At 43.4% G+C, this 13904-nt stretch overlaps 1 long non-coding RNA gene across 1 annotated transcript; it reads right to left on the bottom strand.

The window, feature by feature from the left end:
- Positions 1-292: 292 nt before the first annotated feature.
- On the bottom strand, positions 293-2873 carry LOC148122900 (uncharacterized). The gene is made up of 2 exons (XR_015735656.1): positions 2405-2873; positions 293-1426 (listed from the first exon to the last, which is right to left on the bottom strand). It is a non-coding gene; the product is annotated as an uncharacterized LOC148122900 (long non-coding RNA).
- Between the last annotated feature and the right edge of the window lie 11031 nt (positions 2874-13904).

Raw genomic sequence — 13904 nt, 5'->3', positions numbered from 1 at the left:
CCTTTCTCAGACAGTGTCTCTCAAAGCAACTCAGGTTTGGTTTGAATCTTGAAGTTACTCTGTATTCAGGCTGGTCTTGCACTTACAGCAATCCCCGACTGCCACCACCCTTACACATACGCACCACCAAGCCTGGCTGCCTTTCTTCCTTTAGTTTTCTTATTTTAAATCTTCTCATTTCCTCCAAGCCCCTAACACCGACACCTCTGCCCTTCCCTCCTTCTCTGTCATCCGATCCCATGGTGTCCCGCGCTACCGTCTCGCCAGCAAGAACCACGCGGTACACATAGGATCCTTCTGCAGAAAAGCTTTATGTCTCTTGGGAGCAGAGCATAAGCCAACACGGCCGTGGGGACCCAGATAAGATGGAACCCATCCCTTATAAAGGAAACAGACCCTGCCCTGGACGTGTCATTCCCGGATTGGCTGACTGCTCCCAGTCCCAGGTGAAACCTCGGGAGTAGGCAGGGACGCAGCGGTAGAGAGTTACAAAGCACGTGCGCTGGGATTAAAGGCGTGTGCCGCCACACCTTGGGGTCACAGAGGTCAATCTCTACCTTTGTTCCTAGAAGCAATGGAGAATGTGGTCCGGCCCTCCACATATCCCCCTTTTTTTACTTCTTTGCAGAAAGGCAACTCCCTAGGAAGGTAAAGATAGAGGTCGCACTTCCCAAAATGAAAACATAAAAATGGGCTTACACGGAATCTGTCCCTAGGCTCATGACACCTGGAACCTATCCGGCCTGCCCTCTGCCATTTTTCTGGGAAAGGGAATATACAGCAGAAAACCCTTAAGCAGAACGACTTATCTCTCAGAGAGGGCCATTCTCTGTGCGATGCTCTTCAGCTCGACAACCTTCAGGGCTAGCTAAGCCAAGCACTCCACCCTGTGCAATGGACCACAGTCCTAGGGGTGCAGGAGCTGGTTGGCTTAAACCCTACTGCTTTAAATAACCACACATCAGTAGAGGCCCCCTGTTCCAGGGCAGCCAGCGCTTGTGCAATAACCACTTTGTCCCTACAATTTTAGGATTTGAGTCAGCAGACCATCCATAGGAAAAACACTAATCCATAGCATAGGACTGTTCCAAAACATTTCCACCCCCACCCATTCTTTGAAGTAGGGGAATGAGAGACACGGCCCAGGACTGAAGTCCTACGGCCAAGCTTATAAATCATCTCTAGGACAGTAGGGAGGGGGCCCAAAATCTTATTGGTTGTAAAAAATCGGGGAGACACAGCCATCCTATGGTTGACTGGTAACAACTTCAGGAATGCTGAGAGTGTCCTCCATCGGTGCTCTGTCATCCATCCGCAAAATGGCAGGAGGAACAGCAGCCAGGTCCTCAGGCGAATCCGTGTGTTGTGGATCACTCTTCACTGTTCGGGTCAATCGCTCTGGCAGCCAGAATGGGCTTTCTTGATCCTGTGGGAAAACACAAACAGCTCCCCTGGATCTCAATAAGATGGGATCCGGGCCTTTCCATTCATTAGAAAGCACACTTACAGCTGTATCGGCTATCTGGCGGTAGGCGCCGTAAGGGTAGTTTGTCTGGGCAGCGGCATAGTGCCCTCGCCCAGTCAGGAGGTCAAATGTCCATTGCTGTTGTTCTGGAATTAAGGCCTGAGCGTTAGCTCTGGCCTGTTCCTGGGCTGCCTCGTGCCACAGTGCTTTCCATTCCAAATATTGACCCATGCTGATGAGCGATGCTTTTGCAACTGTTTCCCAGTCCGCTGGAGTCATGGCAGACAAGGCCAATCTATCCAACTGGGCTAAGGTAAAATTAGCAGTCACTCCATACTTTCTGACTGACTCTGCTAACTCTTTGATTTGATTGTACTCCACAGGTGCATGTAATCGCCCGTTTTCCCCTTCATAAACGGGGAAAGCCAAGTGTAGCTTTCTCTTGACCTTATCAGGGATAAATGAAAAGGTCTTTGGCCCAAGGCTTTCCTCATAAGGAGGCGCCGAAGGGGCAATTGAGGGAAGGTGTAGCCTATAATGAGGCGGATGGACCGTTTGGGATAACCTCATGGCCCTGCCGTTGGCTAATTCTACTTCCTCCTCTGTATCCATTTCTCCTTCCTCTTCTCCTGCAGAAGACTTTTGGCCTTGTGGGCCAATATTCTCCCCCATTTCTACTTCCTTAGAATTCCTGGAGGGTCCTTTTTCCTTAATTTTTTCTCTCACGCGCGCGTCTAACCTCCCACTGCATTCAGTTTCTGATATTCTGTCCTGAATTTCCTCCGCCCTTGCAACAACCGCTTGGCAAGATTCATCTTTTAAGCAATTTTTGATGGAAAATAAGAGAATTGCTAAGATAAGCATCAAGGCCTGTATGAAACCTTCCCAATGCGGAGACAAGTCGAGCTCAAAACCGAAAAATCCAGGAACAGACATTACCTCTCTGATATGCAGACCCTGCAGTTCTGAATCCTTCCTGAATCCAAAGTGAATCCAAGAGATCCCCGTCGGTGCGGTGGTCAAGATTCCTCGGCGTCCCGAGGGCTTCGGCACCAGATGTCCCGCGCTACCGTCTCGCCAGCAAGAACCACGCGGTACACATAGGATCCTTCTGCAGAAAAGCTTTATGTCTCTTGGGAGCAGAGCATAAGCCAACACGGCCGTGGGGACCCAGATAAGATGGAACCCATCCCTTATAAAGGAAACAGACCCTGCCCTGGACGTGTCATTCCCGGATTGGCTGACTGCTCCCAGTCCCAGGTGAAACCTCGGGAGTAGGCAGGGACGCAGCGGTAGAGAGTTACAAAGCACGTGCGCTGGGATTAAAGGCGTGTGCCGCCACACCTTGGGGTCACAGAGGTCAATCTCTACCTTTGTTCCTAGAAGCAATGGAGAATGTGGTCCGGCCCTCCACACCATGGAAGACAGCCTAAGGAAACCAGCGGGTCCACTGCAACTGCCTTCAACAGCACTGGGCTCCAAAGTTAAGGCTTGCAATATATACGAAGCAGAGCTGGTTGGGAGACATCAACCCCAGATCTAATATAATCTTCCATGAAATTATGTTGAAAAGGGAACCTATCTGGGCAGAGCAACATTAAACACAGTATATTCTTCTGTTGTTAAGTAGGCACAAGGTAAAATTCTTGAGTGAGTTTCATACAAAATATGGGGAAATTATAAACAGCAAGGTCAAGATTGTTTGTGGCAGTGGAGGTCCTGCTCAGTTTCCCGACGTCCGTTGGAAAAACTGGTCCATGTTGAAGTCACATGTCAGAAAAGTTGGAAGGAGGAACGGCAAGCCCTGGTTGTCCGCTCCCTGTCAGCCATTGCCCATATGTGTGGAAGACAGGTCTCTCTGCTAAAACTGAGGAGAGCTTTTGACATTGGGGATTCAAATTCGGACGTGTCTGGCCTTTACTCCAGGTGATAGACGAATGATTGATTTACTAGGTCTGGACCTTTCTGACGAGGACTCCTGCTGGGTTTAACTCAAATGGCTAATATGATAATTAGAGAACCCTGCATTTCCTAGGGTTTCTGTAAGAAAGACTGCTGTTACACATCAGGTGGGTTAACAGAAATGGACACACAGCTCCAGTCCCTAGAAATTTCATATCAAGGTCCTGGTGGATTTACTTCTGCCTGAGAGCTGCCGTCTTTCTTTCTAGCTTCTTGGAGCCTAGGAATTGTTCAATCACTAAGTAACAATCTCTCTGGGCCTCCCTGTCATTTTTGGTTCTTCTACGTCTGCCTCAATGTCCAATTCCCCCACTTCTTAAGGACAGCGTTGGAAGTGAATGAGGATCCACCTTCATGGCCTCATCTTACCTGGCTCATTTGCAAGGAGTCCACCTCCAAATAAAGTCAAACCCATGGGGCCTGGATGTTCTCCCTCTCCAGGCCTGAACCAGGAAACAGCACCACCCTCCTTGGGCAGGTCTTCCCACCTTAATTAACATTATTGAGATAAGGCCCACAGGCAAGACCAGAGGCCCTCTTAGAATCTGTTCCATTGTAAGACTAACCATCACAAAACCAATAAATACCAGGAAAACAAGCCTCCAGAGAGTATGGATTCAAAAAGGAGGCAGAAATGTGAAGCTGTGGAAGACATAGCCCCTCCCCTGGAGAGGAGGAGAAGACCCTACTAGTGAGATCCATTAGAGCCAAACGTTACTGCAGTTCATGTAGGTGATCAGATGCCCCATTATCACACTATACAGACAAACTAGACACAAAAGTGAGTAGGTGGTGCGTGAGAAACAACACCTGGTGTTGTCCTTGGCCTCCATATCCAAACACACACGCACATGCGCACACACACCTACACATATAGGCATATATACAAACACAAAAGTAAATGAATAAGGAGCCAGACATGGTGGTTCATATCTGTGATTCTCAACACTTGGGAGGCTGAGGCAGGAGGATTGCTATAAGTTCTAAACTAGTATCAACTCTGTAGTGAGTTGGAGTCCAGCCTGGACTACACTATGACCCTGTCTCATAAAAACATAAAAGAGAAGCATATACATAAAGTTTCTAGATTAATAATTTTATAAGCAGGCTCATAAATATCTTACCCCTGAAAAACAAAAACCCCATGCAAAGGAAGATTAGAAACAAAGGAATCACTAACAAAGCCCGAGGAATGAATATTCAGGAAGAAAACCGTGTGTCTTTGTGAAAACCTCTTGCTCTGAATAAAGGGGAAAGATGTCAACGTGTTTTATTTGCAGTAAGAGAACTTGATATTCTTTGAAATAAGTAGGCAACTTTGATCTCCTTGTAGCCTTTCATGATCACTGCAATAAAATGAATGTGTGTGTGTGCATGTGTATATGTGTACATGAACATATGTGTGCATGCGTGCACTCGTGTGTTTGTGTGTGTGTGTGTGTGTGTGTGTGTGTGTGTGATTGTCTTTAGGCTCCTGTTATGGCCAGAGCAGAAAACATTAAGTCTCTGTGAACTTATCCCATATAATTTAATATAATTGGATAAAAACTCTTGGACACTCTAAATTTTGCCATACTCAATCCATGTAAGTGTAAAGCTTGGCAGGCACCTGGCTGGGAACTTCTCACTGCCTGTTGTCCCGCCACACCAATGACGTCGGAACCATCGACCCTGCTGCCTCCACTCCTGCGTCACTCTCATCCATCCTTGTGGTTCTCCAGCCCAGGTGCACTGAGTCCTGTGCGTCAGCACCGCCCCCTTATGTGTTTCCGGCCCCTGATTCGCCCGTGAGCTTCTCCTGGTTATAGTCCCTGATTTCTCACCAAGATTTCAGTCTCTGTGCTCTGTTCAGAGTCTTTTCCTTTTCCTTGCTACACTGAAAGGGAAGGAGTGACAGAGGCTGAAGCGAGCTGCTTTGTGCCCCACACCCATTCACTATGATATCTGTCTCACCATAAGCTCAGAAATCATGAAACCAGACCACCATAATCTTAATTCTCCCCTTCTCGAAACTATAAACCAGAACAAGCCTAGCCCCCACAATGTGCCGTCCTTCTGGATTTATCACAGTGACATCGATGACAAAAAGCAGCTGGAAATCAAATTTCTAAATCTTCAGGATGTTCTCCTCAGAACACGGGTTCCTCACACTTTTCTTTGTCACACTAACAGTGCACAAAGACGACAAAACTCACACCATGTGACATGGCTCCAAAATCAGCTTCTTCCATAAGCTCCCTTACACAGCCTTAAAGTTTGAGGACAGTATTTTTATCCAGTTGAGTAAATATTTCTACTATTTCCTCACACCTCCTGGGGAAATCTGATCCTCCATACTCTCAAACTACCCGTGACAAGTGAGTGGAAAGACTGTCACACTGAGCGTGTGTGTGTGTGTCAGATGCCACAGGCTGAGGGGCCAAATCGACCAAGGGGCCACCATTTCCAACACTAATCCAGATCTGTGGTTGTGGCCTGTGCTCCTACACACTACCTTAGATCACGGGTTTCTAGGATACCCCCCATCCCCCCTCCACACACACATGTTTGCTAGCTGCAAAAGACTCCTCCCAGAACCCGAGGCCAGGCTCTCTTATGCTCACTTGTTCATTATAAAGAACACTGCAAGTGCACAGATGAGAAGCCAGTTAAAGAGGAGCAAAGGGCAAGGTGGGGGGACTCCACACAGCTGCTGTGGCAAATACCTTCGCCCACATCCAAAATGTGAGAACACATGTGGTAGTGTCCTTATTACTGAAAATCAAAAACCCCATGGAAAGGAAGATTAGAAGCAAAGGAATCACTATCAAAGCCTGAGGAATGAATATTCAGGAAGGAAATTATGTGTCTTCGTGAAGACCTATTGTCCCAAATAAAGGGGAAAGATGTCAACTTGCCATTTATTTGCAGTAAGAGAACTTGATATCCTTCGACATATGTAGGCAACCTTGATCCCCTTGTAGCCTTTGGTGATCACTGCAGTAAAATGAATTTGTGTATGTGCAAGCATGTGTATGTATGTGCGTTCATGTGTATGTGTGTATGTGTGTATGTGTGTTCGAGCATATGTGTGCGTGCATGTATGTATGTGTGTGTGTGTGTGATTGTCTTTAGGCTCCTGTTATGGCCAAAGCAGAAAACATTAAGTCTCTGTGAACTTATCCCATATACCTTAATATATGCAAAATAATCAGATAAAAACTCTTGAACACTCTGAGTTCTGTCATACTCAATCCACATAAAAACTCCAAATAAACTCTTGTCTCTGTAAGTTGCCAGACTTGTGGTGTCTTCCATCAACAACGGACGAGTACCTGACACATGAAGCTTAGCTAGCATGCAACCTTCACTGGAAACTCCATTCTCTTCCATCATCTCTAGTAACATAATCCCATCTAATCTCACAGAAGGAACTGACCCGCAGAATGCCCTGAACTAAGATACCAGAACCTGTGCATAGTGCATACAGTCTGAAATGAGTCAAGGAAAAAAGCTAAGAGACTTTTTTTCTTTCTTTCTTTCTTTCTTTCTTTCTTTCTTTCTTTCTTTCTTTCTTTCTTTCTTTCTTTCTCCTTCCCCCCCTCTCTCTCTCTCTCTCTCTCTCTCTCTCTCTGTCTCTCTCCTCCCCATCTCTCCCTCCCTCGCTCCCTTCCTTATTTCAGGTTAGAAAAAAGAACTTAACCACACAGTTACACTATCAAAACTTCTAATCTTTCTAATCTGTATACAAAGGACCCCTATATTGATAATCAAAGGCCATCATATAATGAAACTCATCCAAGTTTGTAAAAAAAAGAAATATTATCTAAGTAACCCAAGAAGCTTCCTTTTGCATATGGAAATAACCAAAAGATGTCTCCAGCAGTCAAACAGATATCTCTGTGCATATTTGTTTAGGAAATGCCTCAATTGACTGAAGAATACTGTACCACAATATAATAAGATTAATCAAAGTTAATAATTAGTGGTTATACAAACAGTCACAGACTGGTTAGCTAGCACACAAAGACTATTGTCATCCCATGTTATCTGAAGCCAATCAACATCTAGAGTCTTCTAAAGACAAACTTTTAATAACTTCAGATAATCTAACAAAATTTAATCAGAGCCCTCCTGTGCCCCTCCTATCTCCCTTTTTTTCAGATGAATGTGACTCTTGATCCTCATCCCAGAAGTATCTACCGTGTGTGAGATGGTGACAGACCGAGACACCCACAACCGGTCAGGGTCCAGAGAGCAAGAGACTGCAGAATGACCAGCCCTAAAGAGAGTGCGTATACATCTTTTTCTCCCAAAGGTCAGAGATCTCTGTGGAAGAGGGGGAAGAAATAAATGTAAGAGCCAGAGGTGGTGGCTGGTTATAAACAAGGACACAGCAGGGCAGATGCGTATATGAACTCACAGTGGTTAGGACAGCATGCACAAGAACTTTAGATGCCCAAGCCAGACAAAATCCCAGTACCGGGCATAAAATCGAACAATGGCTCTGCCGTTTTGGGCAACTGTGATGCTGTAAGAAAGAAAGACAGTTTTCCCTAGGAGGAAAACAGGCCCTGAGAAGTTGAACATATCCAAGAATGTTTGGGTAGCATGAGCTGGTATTGATGGGGTAGAAAAGGACACACAGTTGGATGTGGGGGGGTATGGAAGTGGGAGTGGATCTGAGAAAAACTGGGGAAAGATGAATATGATCAAAACATACAAAATCTCAAAGAAGTAATAAATAAATGAATTAAAAAGTTAAAACAGAATTGTTGGAGAAAAAAGCACAGGAAGTGTGGTCCACATTGAAGGGGAAAAAAGGAAAAGAAAAGAAAGCTTTAGGAACTAAAAAAAAATTAAAGTAAATAAAGTAAGACACAATGACTAAGTCTACTAATACATGTGGTAACAATATACACCCACATATAAACTGACCCATTGCTTAAACTGTGGTAGTTAATGCTAATTATCGGCTTCACAGACTCTAGTACTACCTAGGACACGGGCCTTTGGAGGATTTTTTAATTGCATTAATTGAGGTGAAAATACTTGCTCACTATAGGTGAGACCATTCCCTAGGTAGGGTGATGTGCGATTTCCCTCTGTATGCTGTGATTAACATTAAGGAATAAAGGACTGCTTTGAGCCTATGGCAAGGGCAGAACAGAAGTAGGTGGGAAAAGCTAAGTTGTAGGCTGGGAGAAAGAGGACAGAGTCAGAAGAAGCCATAGAGTTGCTGGAGACAGATGTATATCATAATTAATATTGAGAAGAAATTCAACAAATTTAATCCAAGAAAACTGGTGTGGCTGTCAGAAATTCCTGTCAGAAAATGGGGAATTTAATGTAATTTCTTCACATGAAGACATTTCCATTATTTTAATGGTAGGTAAACTCCAGAAAGAAAACATAAAAGCCTTTATATTTCAAAACCACTCCTCGAAATATAGTAACTCCAAGTTGTTGAAGGCACGGGGAGAAGGCAGCAGGAACTGAGATATCACAGACTACTCTTTCTGCACTTCTGCCTTTTATAGTTGAAGTGTGCAAATATGTACCCAGGTGGTGAGGATGGGGAGGCTCAGAGAATAAAGTTACAAATGCCAGCAAGAATTATTAGGTTTACAGAAAGAGTGTAGAATGGAGTATAAGAAAATGCACCTCCGGTCAGGACTGATTGCAAACACTAATTAGACAGTCAGTGATGACTCCCATTAGTCAGTAAAGAGAAACATACACAGACTTTAATTCTTAAAGGCTCTATGTTGTGGGATAATTGTACACTGTATGAAAATGCACTGTTGTGATTGGTGTAATAAAAAGCTGAATGGCCAGTAGCTAAGAAGACATTCAGCAGGACTCCCGGGGACAGAGAGGACTCTTGGAAGAAGAAGGGCAGAGTGTACAACCAGATGAAGAGGAAACAGGAAGTGCAAGGTAAAAGAGAGGTAGCACCATGTGACAGAACACTGATGAATATAAATGGGTTAATTTAAGTAATAAGAGCTACTTGAGACAAGCCTATGCTAAAGGCCAAGCTTTCATAATTGATAAGAAGTCTCTGTGTCTTTATGTGGGCCTGCAAGCAGAAAAGAAAGTCTGTCTACAGGTCTAAAATGATTAAGTTGAAAATTAGGTAAGTCATTAAACATCATAGAAATGAGTAAGAGAAAAGCATGGGATGTGGGCACATCTGGGGGATGTGGGCACATCTGGGATGTGGACCAAGGTTCACACCAAAGCAGATTTTTGGTCAATAGGGCTGTTATTAGGGCACAAAAATTATCCTAAGAAAAAATAAAATGGAAAAAGATTCTTAAAAACCCAGCAAACAGTGAAATCAGAAAATAGATAATAGAAGTCAACAAATTTAAGAACTGATTCACCAAAAAATTGGCCCTAATGAAATATTAAGTAGAAATAATCATATAACATGGCAGAAATATAAATTAAATAAAATTTAACATAGACCAGTTCAAGACATAACTGAGAATCATGTGAAACCTCAATCTATAGATGTTGAAAATAAACAAATTATTACAGAGATTACAGAAGTTGATGAAAAACCAAACCTAGAAATAACAAGAGAAGAAAAATTCACAGATGTCTATAATTTCCCACCAAGAAAGATGTAAGACTTTTCAGTTCCTTGGGCCAATATTTATATTGTTATATGAAAATTCCCAGAAAAGTAAAAGTGCAGTTCCACTCCCTCTAGAAATGTAAATTTTAAACTTCTAAATAAAATATTGGTATTTTAAGCTGAAGATGACTCTAAAACTGCTAGCTTTTATCTAAAATTGTATTGTAAGAATGAAAGAATGAAGTACTCTAAAAATCCGACAATAATTCACATTTGTTAATAAGTTAAAAGAACAGAGGTTCAGAGATATTAACTCATTAATGGGAAATCATTTAGTAATGTTTAACACCTAATTCTCATTTTTCTTAATCTTTTAATATATTTTGAATGACATTAGTTGATAATAAAGAACACAGTCGTTCATTTTCAGACAATTTTCTTTACTCTTAAAAACATGTGCCCACAGTCTTGTTTGAACAAAACATCACTCTTCGAAATGGAATGACTTTAAATGCATCTGCTCTTCCCACCTTCCCTCTGTATCTCCCACATTTTCTGGAGAGAAAATACCACATAAAGTCAGAAAAGGCATTCAGTCCATGTAGCACAAGGATCTAATGGACTTGTATAATTCTCATTTTCATTTAAGTCAAAGTAGTTTTTGAAATTCTTACAAATTTCTCTGAAGGATCCAAAGGAAAATGCACTCTATGCAAATAAGCACTGAGGTTTGCATAGAGGTTTACCTCCTTTGGATAAGTGGAGCCGAGGTGGAGCTAGAGCTGGGGACAAACGTCAAACGTGGTGATCTTCATTCCACTCTCACCAAAACTTTGTAGATTGGAATAGTGACATTTTTACTGCTTTGAAAATGAGTGAACTGTCTCAGAGAGCTAAGGAGATGACCAGAGAAGGGCAGAATTCACAGAAGTGACCACGTCTTCTTGGCTTTCTATCGTGACTGCTGAAGCATGGGTTGGTCTCTTAGACACTGGATGAGGTATTGTCAAATAAACAAAGGCAAAGCCTGCGCTGTGATGCAGTCACGTGACTTCGGAGAATCTCCTGACCTTACAGTAGCTGTGCTTCATCAGTAAGCAGGGATAACTACACTTTCCCGACATATCCTGAAGAATAGTTATGAAGATTAAGTATAGGGAGAGCACTTGCGAACATAATTTATCATTATTATTATTAATACATGACCATGTCTATTATGAATCTATTATAGCTCAGGCAGTGCTGGGGTAAGTGCTGATGGGACCTAGGTGGGCGATGAAAAAGACACACGGCTTACTAAGAAGCAATTAAAATGCACCCTTGTTGTTTGAAAGTCCGTGTCCATGGGTAATTAGCAATCAGCGGTGCACACCCAACAGTGGTTTGCTGCCCATTATGCCAGTTCTGTGTGGCCATCTTATAAAGAGAATCGACACACTGCAGAGTTCCCAGCTAGCAGACATGTTTGCTTTCACAGGAAATTCCATCTTATTTGTGGACGTGATTTAATCCTAATCATTAAAAATGTGAAAGAAGTTCAAAGTCCTTTCTTTGACCACTACATTCACCAGAGCCTGACGAAGGACCATGGGACTATAAAGGGCCAGTATTTCATCTTCTTGGATCCTACATGCCTCACACCCATAACCATCAGAGGTCACTTCCTTTTCTAACTCCCCTGATGTTTGCTGCCTAAGGGAGACCCTCCATTTTCAAGTGCGTGGATGAAATATTGAGTTACTCTCTAATCTGTGTCAATGGTGTTTAGCTAGAGGCCATGCGAGCTCAGTGAGATTCGGTCCCTCATCAGTATCCTGGGCATCATAAAACTTGCCCTCATGAAATGGAATCTCTGTTATACACAGCGTACTGCAGAATGGAGGGGCCATTCTTTATAGCTTTTAAATGTTCCTCAGCCATTTCTTTGTGGCCAATGTTCTGTGCCATCAATTAGCATCTGAACCATTTGCCTCTAACACTGGAAGTCACTCTCACACTCTTGTTTGGTTTTTACTGTGAGCTGTTCTCACCTATTTAGACAGCACTCTGTTCACTGTTCTCTGGGGGACAGGGCATCTGGACTAATTATCTATTTTCTTTCTATGGCTGCCACAGAGAGTAGTTAAAGCTCAATGCTTTGTGTGTGATCCTTCATCTTTAGTGGCTCCAAAGTGATGGTTATGGAGCCCAGAAGTGTGAGATCACTCCAGCCTGTTCCTCTAGTCTCTCAAAGGAGCTGGTCCTCAGGGATGGACGGGATTTCACTGCACTCCCCTGTTTCATTTGTATAATGAAATCATCATTTGCCCTTTTCAGTCTTAAGGTGGACTGTCAGTAGCCCTCCTTCACTTTTTCAAAAAATTAGAAACTTTAAGCAAATCTCATGGTGTCTCAACACTTTGACCTCCCCATCAGTAAGCCTTATTGCAGTACATGTACTTCTGCGTGTTTCTATGTATGTGGAAGTAGATTGTGCTTCTCTCTAATGTACTTGCTTAGTCAAGCTCACACCATTACCTGCAAATGTATCCCTTCTACCATGTCATCACATCATCCTTGTGTAGGCGATTCAGTCCTAAAGAGCAGCATACACCCAACCTCAGTCTTCCCTGGAATCCACTGGGAGATTTGTTAAACTAGAGGCTACTTGGTTAACTGCTTTCTGCATTACTATAATAAATATCTGAAGGAAACAACTGAAGAGATTGTGTGTGTGTGTGTGTGTGTGAGAGAGAGAGAGAGAGAGAGAGAGAGAGAGAAAGAGAGAGAGAGAGAGAGAGAGAAACAGTCCATCATGGAGGACAAGGCAGAGTGGTGGGTGGCTGCACGGCAAGAGAATGAAGTGGCTGCTTGTTCACATCTCAGTGGAACAGGAAGTGGCTGAGGACTGAAGTGGGGCTCCTCCATTCTCCAGTGCTCTATTCCTTCCAACCAAAGGTTCTCCAACCTCCATAGACAATGCCGCCAGCTGGGGACTAGGTGAGCGACACTTCACATTCCATCCTTAGTAATGACCGAATGTCACTGCAGAGCTACTGAATCACACTTTGGGAGAAGTTCAAAAACTACACAGTCTCATAAGGGCTATCATGTATGAAATCACAAAACCAAACAAAGTCATTGCCTTACAGGACCGCTACAGCTGAATGACTGAAGTATGTCTACATTATGGACCACATTTAATATTAAGCCCACAAGTCACACAAAAGAGTCCTTCACTTGAGATTCCAGCTATTACTCCCCTCCTCCGCTAGCTACAAGGAATCTTGGGAGCTGTACTGTATAAAAAGTAGAAGGTTAATTGAAGGTGAGACTCCATAATGCAGCCCCACAAGGTCATCATCTGTGACAGGGCAGGACTTTGTGGTGATGTAGCTGTTTAGGGGTTACCCACACTCTTGTGAGGAACCCTTCACCCATGTTCTGTATGAAAAGCTCGTAAACTTACTGGTCTCACCAAATTGGACTTTAGTGAAACAGTACTTTTGTCTTTCATTGTTGCCCATCTAGGATGAATAGATGTTCCTTCCAGAGTCCCAGGAAAAGTTAACACACCAGACGCAATGATAGAAAAATGTCCATGCAAAAGCTACACACATTTAATGAACTGTCATATTCCACATCATCTACTCTTTGAGAGCAGAATCTAGGAACGCACACGGAAGTGAGGGAGTTGTTTGTGCTTTTTACCTGCTTGAGGGGAACGTAAACACTTTCCCAAGACAGAAATAATGCAGGAAACCCAAATCCTTCTCATCACTGTTGTCCTCTTTGTGTCTTAAGTCTAGGGTGGGAAGTCTAGGGTTTAAATAGACACGAGCAACTGGACTTACTGAGGCTTCCTGCTCCGACACAAATCTTCACAGTGATCTCTCACACAAGGACTGCCACGAGAATGATGACATTCATCTC

The sequence above is a fragment of the Myodes glareolus genome, chromosome 2, assembly GCF_982192425.1.
Source record: "Myodes glareolus chromosome 2, mMyoGla1.1, whole genome shotgun sequence".
In the NCBI taxonomy this organism is placed as follows: domain Eukaryota; kingdom Metazoa; phylum Chordata; class Mammalia; order Rodentia; family Cricetidae; genus Myodes; species Myodes glareolus.
This window is presented reverse-complemented; position numbering and strand designations above follow the sequence as displayed.